Source organism: Nicotiana tomentosiformis, chromosome 2 (genome assembly GCF_000390325.3).
Source record: "Nicotiana tomentosiformis chromosome 2, ASM39032v3, whole genome shotgun sequence".
Taxonomy (NCBI): Eukaryota; Viridiplantae; Streptophyta; class Magnoliopsida; order Solanales; family Solanaceae; genus Nicotiana; species Nicotiana tomentosiformis.
This window is the reverse complement of record NC_090813.1, coordinates 76,506,973-76,515,688: the sequence shown is the minus strand read 5'-3', so window position 1 is coordinate 76,515,688 and position 8,716 is coordinate 76,506,973. Positions and strand designations below refer to the sequence as shown.

General features: G+C 36.9%; 1 pseudogene; it reads right to left on the bottom strand.

Moving 5' to 3' along the window:
• Positions 1-1,438, bottom strand: part of LOC104109992 (uncharacterized) — a 1,769-nt pseudogene extending 331 nt beyond the window's left edge.
• Between the last annotated feature and the right edge of the window lie 7,278 nt (positions 1,439-8,716).

Below are 8,716 nucleotides of genomic sequence, written 5' to 3'. Positions count from 1 at the left end.
GTGGATCAGACTCTTCTTTTCCCCTTCGGCTTCTTGTTCTTGCAAGTCTTTCTCAAAATTGAGGTTTCTCAGCCTTTCTTCTAAGGCATGAATAGTTGTTTTGTATCCCTTTTCCCGTTCACCCCAGGCCAACCGTTCTTGGATTTTATCATCAAAGGCTTGAACATGCGGTCTTTTTGTGGGCCTTTTGGGCTCTGGCACATCATCCACGCGAGACCTCTTCCCAAACCATATAGCATAACCCGGATCTACCTCACCTCTCGCAGGATCTGGCACCTGAGTATCATCTTTCAAGTAGCGACAACCATTCCAAATTTGCTGGATTAAAGCTTCGGGGAGTGGGGCTTCGGGGTGTAGCTCAATAACTTGCACACTCAAATCTTCATCTTTAGGTACTACTTGGTACCTTCCTAGCTGTCTTAGAACTCTGTGTGGCGTATACGGCTGGACACTTCTCAAACCCAACAACAGCAAATGACTTTTTAGGGCAGACATATGTATCACCTCTCTTAGCGGGAGCCATCCCAAAGTCCACTCAATTTGACTTGCATTTAAAGATCTTAGGTGGGATATCCAGGCTTCCACCCCTTCTGGAGAGTTGTAATCTTTTACTCTTTCTTCGTAACTATCAATGAAATTGTCCTTGCTCGGACCATAGCTCATGAACTTGGGGTGATGTCGGAGATGCTCAATCAACCACATTTGTAACAAAATATTGCACCCTTCGAAGAATTTTGCCCCAGACTTGCACAAAGTTAACGCCCGATAAATGTCTGATAGAATGATCGGGGCAAGAGTGTGATGTTCTTTGGTAGTGAGGACCTGTACAACCCTGGCTATGCGGGTATCAATTATCCGCTCCTTGTTTGGGAAGACCATAATTCCCAGAAACGCCATTATGAAGGCGAAGCGACGATGAATATGCCATGTGTCTTTGTTCTGCTTGTTGTTAAGGCCCTTTTCATGCATTTCAAACCCATTTGGCTGCCCGAACCTAGAGTACAGGAAGTAGAAAGAACAACACCCTTCGACTACGTTGGTCTTTCTAATTTGCTTACTGATGTTCAGAAGATCGAAGAATCGGTGTACAGAAAGAGCCCTCGGGAATATGAGCTCCTGGTTTCTCAAATCCCTGCCAAACCCGGAATATCCAGCTATCTCTTCTAAAGTGGGAGTTAGCTCAAAATCGGAGAAGCGAAAAACATTGTGAACAGGATCCCAAAAAGTCACTAGTGCCTCAATCAAATCGTCCCGTGGTTTAATTTTCATAATATCTGTGAGGGCTCCCAGGTGCTTGGTGACCCATTTCTGACCATCTTCTCCTAAATCATACTACCACATCTGAAGCTGAAGTGGAGCCTCGTCTACAACTGTGAACGGTGTGTTCTGGACAGTGCTCATTTTGTACCTGTGGGTGGTTAAGGTTAGGGTTGACACTAGTCTCAAGAGACAGAACCAATGCACTCATTTTGCAAACAATCTTTTGTAAATAACTCAATTTTAAGAAAAATCAACGAAAATGGGGGCTATTTTTGCAATTGTGACCGAAGAAAGGGTGGCTATTTTTGCAACTATGGCCCCTTCTTACTTTCAAGGATAGCTTTAGGGCCGGGGGAAGGGCATTATGGTAAAAGTAATTCCCAATTGACAGACACGTCCGTTCTTGCGAGAACAGCCCTTCAACAATTTTGAAGATGTTCTAAGGCTATTCTAACAGGAACGATTTGGGATTAACCGAAGCTGGGTCTGCTTATTTGTTTTTTTGATTAAAAAAAAATATTAGACACATTTCTTTCTTTTTTTTTAGTTATTTTATAAAAATGGGGCCGAACACTATGAAGGTTGCCTACGTATCTCACATCCGGTGAGAATCAGACCCGCGTAGTTCGTAGAAATTTCAGGAATAGGATGACACTTTTTTTTTTTTGAAAAATTCAGCCTTTTTTTTTGGGGGGTAAATACTGAAATTTTCGAAAATCGGGTAAATTTTCTCCCTCATATTTTCTTCTTTCTGATTTTCCCTCAATATTTTTATATTTTTATTTTATTTTAGAAACCGGTCAACATGCACAAACCAAATCAAACATAATGCACAAGTAGCACATAAGATGCATCAGGATGGTCTTGTAATTTCGGGTACACCTGTCCTAGACGGACCCAACCCCTGTGTTGAGTCCCCAAAGTCAAATGCACATGATGCAAACAAACGTTCCTACTAGGGATCCGGCATGAGGCTATGTTATTCTAGGTTTAAATTCTAAGGGGAGTGTTTTAGACCTGGCTTACCCAAGCGGACAGCTCGAGCCGAGGTGGGGGTAACGTACCGGGAGCACGAAAGTCTACCTGGCCTAGTTACTGACCCAGCCTCGTTCTAATTGGTATGACTTCTAACAGAAAAGTGGGTCACGCGCGTGTACACCATAAATTCAAAAGACTCAGAAGGGAGGCGTAAGAAGACAATTTAATACAGTTCAAATAGTATCAAAGCGGTAAATAAGCAACAATTAGCACATTAGGCCCACAAATATCATACAATCAATAAAGCCAAGTATAAATCACATTACAAGCTCAAATTCTGAACCCTGAACCAAAAGTTCTGGGTTCTTTTCCCCAGCAGAGTCGCCAGAGCTGTCACACCTCCTTTTTCCCGGGGGAATAGGAAAGAAGGAGTTTTTTCAATTTAAGTGACATTATTCGAAATGGAATTATTTATTTAATCAAAGTCGCCACTTGGGATACTTTCTGGTGTCCCAAGTCACCGGTTTATTTGAAATCCCAAATCGAGGAAGTTTTGACTCCGAATTACGGTCCGCGAACACAGAAGACCGGGTAAGGAATTTTGTTAACCCGAGAGAAGGTGTGAGGCACTCTCGGATTCCGTAGTTTTAGCACGGTCGCTTTAATCATACCTGGCTTAATTAAATTATTTAATTACTCATTTTTAGAACCTATGTACATTTGCCTTTTTACCGCTTTTAATTACTTGATTATTTGTAATTATTGAATTATCTTGAAACGAATCACGCGTACGTATATTCGTTTTATTTGGTGTGTCATGAATCATGTCACGCGTACGTGTACACAATTAATAACACTTTATTATTTTTTAAGATTGGTTTGTCAAAGTTGCGCGAACGCTTACTTTGCCTTTAATTTGGGAAATTGTAATTATGTCACGCGAACGTGTACATAATTACCATAATTGATTGGTTAACATGCGCCTAAAGCATACTAGCGTATTCAGAGTATTTCATTTATTTTTTATATTTTTATTACTATTATTATTTCTTTTACCTGTTGGAACGAGTCTTGAATTAGTTCATCGCTCATCTCGTTCCTTATAATTTATTTTTATCTAGTTACACAAATGCACCCTTAACTTTCTACTTATGGGTTATAACCATGTCAAATAAGCATATTGATGGTCGAAATAAAATTTTAATCACATCTATAGTTGTCTACTATTTGTAGGATTAATTTGAAATAATTATGTATGAAGATAATGAGCCATTGTATAACCTAGTAATTTAATATATACAAACGGGCATAGAAATAATATACATATGATATAATACGGCAAAAAAAAAAAAAAAACTTGTATGAAGGGCATTTAAAAAATTAATCTAAAACTACAAATCCAACACATCGATTTTTGAGAACCAACCAAACAATAATGAATTTATAAACTGACTTTCAAGCATCATGGGAAAAATTTAAAACTTAATCGGAAGAAGTACATATCCTTAAAAAATTTATTTAACACTCTGGACACCAACTATTAGAATAGAAGGGACTAACTATTTTCAAGATAAAAATTAAACTTTGAATTCTTAACCAAACACTTTATATGCTTTAAAGCTAATGTAAACACAAATCGACATGATACCAACTATTGTTATCTCATTTGAAAGACTAAAGAATCAATTTGTTGCAACTTGAAATTCCAATATACCCATTCAACTATAATGAAATTGAAGCCCAGTAGCGATGAAAAGGATTTCTTCCGTTAAAGACTCAGACTAACAAAATATTTTTAGAGCCTTAACTTTGAGAAAACTGAAATACTATTCTTGTTCGCTTTTCTAATCGATGATATCTCTTAAAATTACGATTTCTATGTGATATATAATATAACTATTATTTACATCTAAAACAACTTAAACAAAAAATACCTTCTGATTATTTTGCCTAATAGTCATTAAAATTATGCGATGACTAGCTACGACACAATAATTTCCGAATAGAAATTAACTCAATACAAGTTTTGCCTTAACTTAGATGATCACATGCTTCATATCAACAATGAATCTAAGTACAATTATAACTTAAACATGAAATCAAATAAATAAGTAATGAAGCATTCAATTGCTAAAACTTTTCAAATTACACTAAGAAAACATGGATCTCATGTTATTATATCGCTTTACTAAGAAGATTCGAGTGTTACCTTTTTGCGAATAATTCAGTCAGTAATCGACTTAATCTACTAATTATGAAACTTCTAGAACCCACGAACTCGAAACCACGAACGAAATCCTGAACTCCGTCTTCCGATTCAATAACTTAGCCAAACTTTTTCTTTTTATTCTTCAAAGAACAGTTTTTTTTTGTTGCCGGATTTTTTTTTTCCAGATTGCTTTCCTCACCTCTCTTTTTTTCTTACTTGCACAATTCTTTCTCTTTTCGTTTTTCTTTTTTTTTTTTCCTAATGATACAAGCCCCTCTATTATATATTGTCTTCTGTCAATTCAAACGAGACTTATAGATAGAGGGAATCATGGAGTGTGTGCCGAGTGAACGTGAGGGGTTGAGGGTGAGAGACGTGAGTATGTGGGAAGTGTAAGGAAGTTAGTTAGATCAGATAGGAAGAAATCTCCTTTTTTGTGTGAAATGAAGAAAAAGAGAAATTAAAAATAAATAGCTAAAAATATTAGCCAACTAATTTTAGACTTATATATTATAGATATAAGAAAATTAAATATTTACACTATAGTTTATATTTCAGATGTGTGTGAATTTTGATTTTTGTTAATTAAAATTTTAATAAGTAAACTATATATATATTTATATTGTTTATTTATTGTTTATTAGAAATATAATTTATACTCTAAGACTGTGATTATATTTTGTAGTTTTCTTCTTAGTAAAACCTATTAAGAGTAAGATAAAAGTTTAAAATATTATCATTAGACCTAAAAGAAATATTTACACTAAAATAGTATAGAATTTGGGTGCGGTCAAAAATTAGGTGTTCACAGTACGTACACAACCAAGGCACTAGAGGAAGCGAGTTTAACTGTCGCGAGGATGACATGCGCCAAATAAATGGCTTGAGGCGTCTTATGACCGGTGTCCTACGAGCGATAAAGTTTAGTATTGTGGATCATGGGAATGTGTCCTGTGGTTTCGCGCCAAGTGAGGGGAGTCCACTATCAACAATCAGATTGCGGGGTCATGTGCTATATCAGTTGGGACCTTGGATGTATTTATGTGGTATTGAAAAGTTCTCCAAAACTTGTATATGATTAAGAGGTGGGATTCAAGATACAAGCTTTATTCCAGTTAATACTCCACGTGTACAGTCAGCTAGAGGTGGAGGATAGGCGGGTAGTGGGCGCCTAAGAGGTGGAGACCCGACCCGTTAATATAATCGTTATGATTTGGCTGAGGCCGATACACCCGATGATGTCGTTACAGGTACGGTCCCGATTTGTTATAAAAGGATATTTTCCTTTTATTTGATTCGGTTCTGAATATTGAGGTGAGTCCTCCTATTATGCTCCGCTTATGGGTGAGCTTCGTAAATTTTGTGACCCTCTTATATGTTTGTCCCTGTTGGGAGATTTGAAGATGTGAGCCCGTGTCTGTCATTTTATTTTTGGGCACCATTGAGGACTATAAGTCCAGAAGTAACTTTTATTATTCATTATAGTGGGTTTGATGTATTTTGGAGTAATTTATTCCAATTTTATGAATTATATGCCCTATCGGTAGGAGGGTTCATTATATGTTGTGAAAATTATTTAGGAAATATATTGAAAAGAAGAAAGAAAGGAAATTGAAAATTTCAGTTGGCACAATGTGCAACATACTTGTGATTCGGAGTTGAGGACGAGATCCTCGCATTTTTACATGATGTGAAATATTTAAACCGGACTGCAAGCCGCGATGGAAGTTATGTAAGGACGAGGTCCTTGTGGTGAAATATTTATGAGTTTAAAATTTTTTCTTTGTGAAATTTAATTGTACAATAATATTAATAAGGAGTCATACATGTTAGCTTATCTGATAATTCTTGTATATTTTTTGTGCATATTCAGCCATTTTGTGCTGTAAACATTGAGTTTTAACCTATGAGATGAGTGCCCAGGTGGTGTTAAATGTGACTCATTAATCTGAATAAGTAATCATGAGGTCTTTATGCCTCACATTCTGTTGTCAGTGTTGTGAAAATTCGAAATAAGGTGGTGGTTAATATGAGATTAATTGATGATGCTGGAATTAATTATGAACAACTTTTAAGACCAGAGATGTGGTGATGAGCATACACATGATGTGCTTCGTGTGCTGATATCATTATGATAATGTAGTGCTTGTAATGCTGAGATTGGTGTTATTGATATATACCTTATGGTATTTTGTTGGGTTGTGGATGTGTTGTTAGGAGTGGTTTTGGTGTTACTCTGGCAGATGGATAGGCCCAATTACAAGGGGGACTCTGCCGAAATTTCTGAAAAATTTGGGAGTTAGTAAAATTTGGAGGATTGAGATTTGCAAATGAAAAGATAAATATGTTATGTGTTTGAGGGAGAATGATCCTAAGCGGGGAAGAATGTAACACCCCGGGGTACTTCAACACTATCAAGAAAGTTGATGTGTGCGTAGGCACGAGTTACTATAGCCAGTTGAGACTAATATCGTGTGTCGAAGTAAAAATCAGGCCTTTTGAAAATGATTGGAGAGTTAGGGAATTTGCTTTAAAGCTTATAAGAATGGAGAAAAGAAATAATCTCAATTGAGATGGTGTCATCGGATCCGTGTTAAATTGCGGGAACATAGAATCACCCACAAGTATGTGTGTAAGAATACACTCAGTAATTTAAAGTCCCTGAAAGATTTTTGGCACGTTCGAGGACGAACGTATGTTTAAGAGGTGGAGAATGTAATAATCCGACTTGTAGTTTTAAGAATTAATGTCCCATTCAATGACTTAAGGTCCCGGGAAACTTCATAATATGTATTATGACCCGCAGGTGGGGTTGAGTTTGATTTTCGGAAGATTTAGAATTTAATTGAAAGAGAAATTCTCATTTTGAAGCTTAAATGGAAAAAGTTGACCAAAGAGTTGACTTTTGAGCAAACGACATCGGAATAGAATTTTGATGATGTCAATAGCTTCGTATGGTGAATTTGGACTCAGGCGCATGTTTGGATTTGGATTTGGAAGTCCGTAGGACAATTCGACGCATTTTGGCGAAAGTTGGAAAATAGACGATTTTCGGAAAGTTCGATCGAAGGTTGAATTTTTTATAACAAGGTCAGAATCCGATTCTAAAAATTGGAATAGGTCCGTTATGTCACTTATGACTTGTGTGCAAAATTTGAGATCAATCGGACTTGATTCGATAGGTTTCGGCATCGAATGTTGAAGTTGGAAATTTCATAATAAACTAAAGTTTCAAGTGAGTTTGTACAAGACCTAATTTCAAACGAGCATACCTATCTTGATATGAAGATGTATATGGTGTGTTACCTATCAAAAGAAAGGTCTATGTGTCTAGTTTCCAACGCTTCAAACCGTTCGTCATTTGGACACTCCTACAAGAGGTTATGGCCAAATTGCCAAAGGCTGAAAAAATGCGATTCTGCGATCGCAAAATTGTTATGCGATCGCGAAACTGCTTCTGCGATCGCAAAACTGGTCGCAAAATGGACCAGAACAGCCCAGTTCTGGGCACCAATTTTGCGATCAATTGTGCGGCCCGCATACCTATTCTGCGGTCCATTATGCGACAGCAGACCTGCTTTTGGAGGGTTAATTTGTCTATTTTCATAACCCGACCTCATTTTGATAAATAGGCTTTGGGGCTTATTTTGGGGTATTTGCTGAGGGTTTTAGAGATAGGTAATAGCATTTTAGAGAGAGAAGGAGGGAGCCTAACATTCTAATCATCCAATCTTCAAGAATCAAGGAAGCTAATCACAAGATCTCCTTCTAAGAGGTAAGATTCAACTCTTAGTCCTCAATTTCAAGTTTGGGGTAAAAGATTGGTGATTGGGAGTATGATTCTTGTATGTAAGAGTATTATGTATATATGCTTGTACCAATAAGGTTTGTAGGAAGATGTTGAGATCAAATAAGTAAAGATTGGGTTGTGGAATAGAGAAAATCTTGTAGAAGAATCTTGTAACCAAATTTGCACACCTAATGTTTGATAAAATGCTCAAATGAGATGAAACCATGAAAATCTTCTTAATTACGGTTCACTTTTGTTATGCTTCTAAATAGATTGAAGTTTCTAGAATTTTCGGAACCTCGTAGTAATGTAAGGAAGGCTCAAGAAAGATTGGATCCGTCCGGAGATCAATTCAAGCAAGAAGGCGATTTTGGAATATCTGCCTAACTTCAAAAAGGTAAGTGTCTTGCTTAACCTCGAGTGGAAAAATTACCCCTTAGGCATTAAGTCTTATGTGCAATTTGTGTAATTGAAAACCA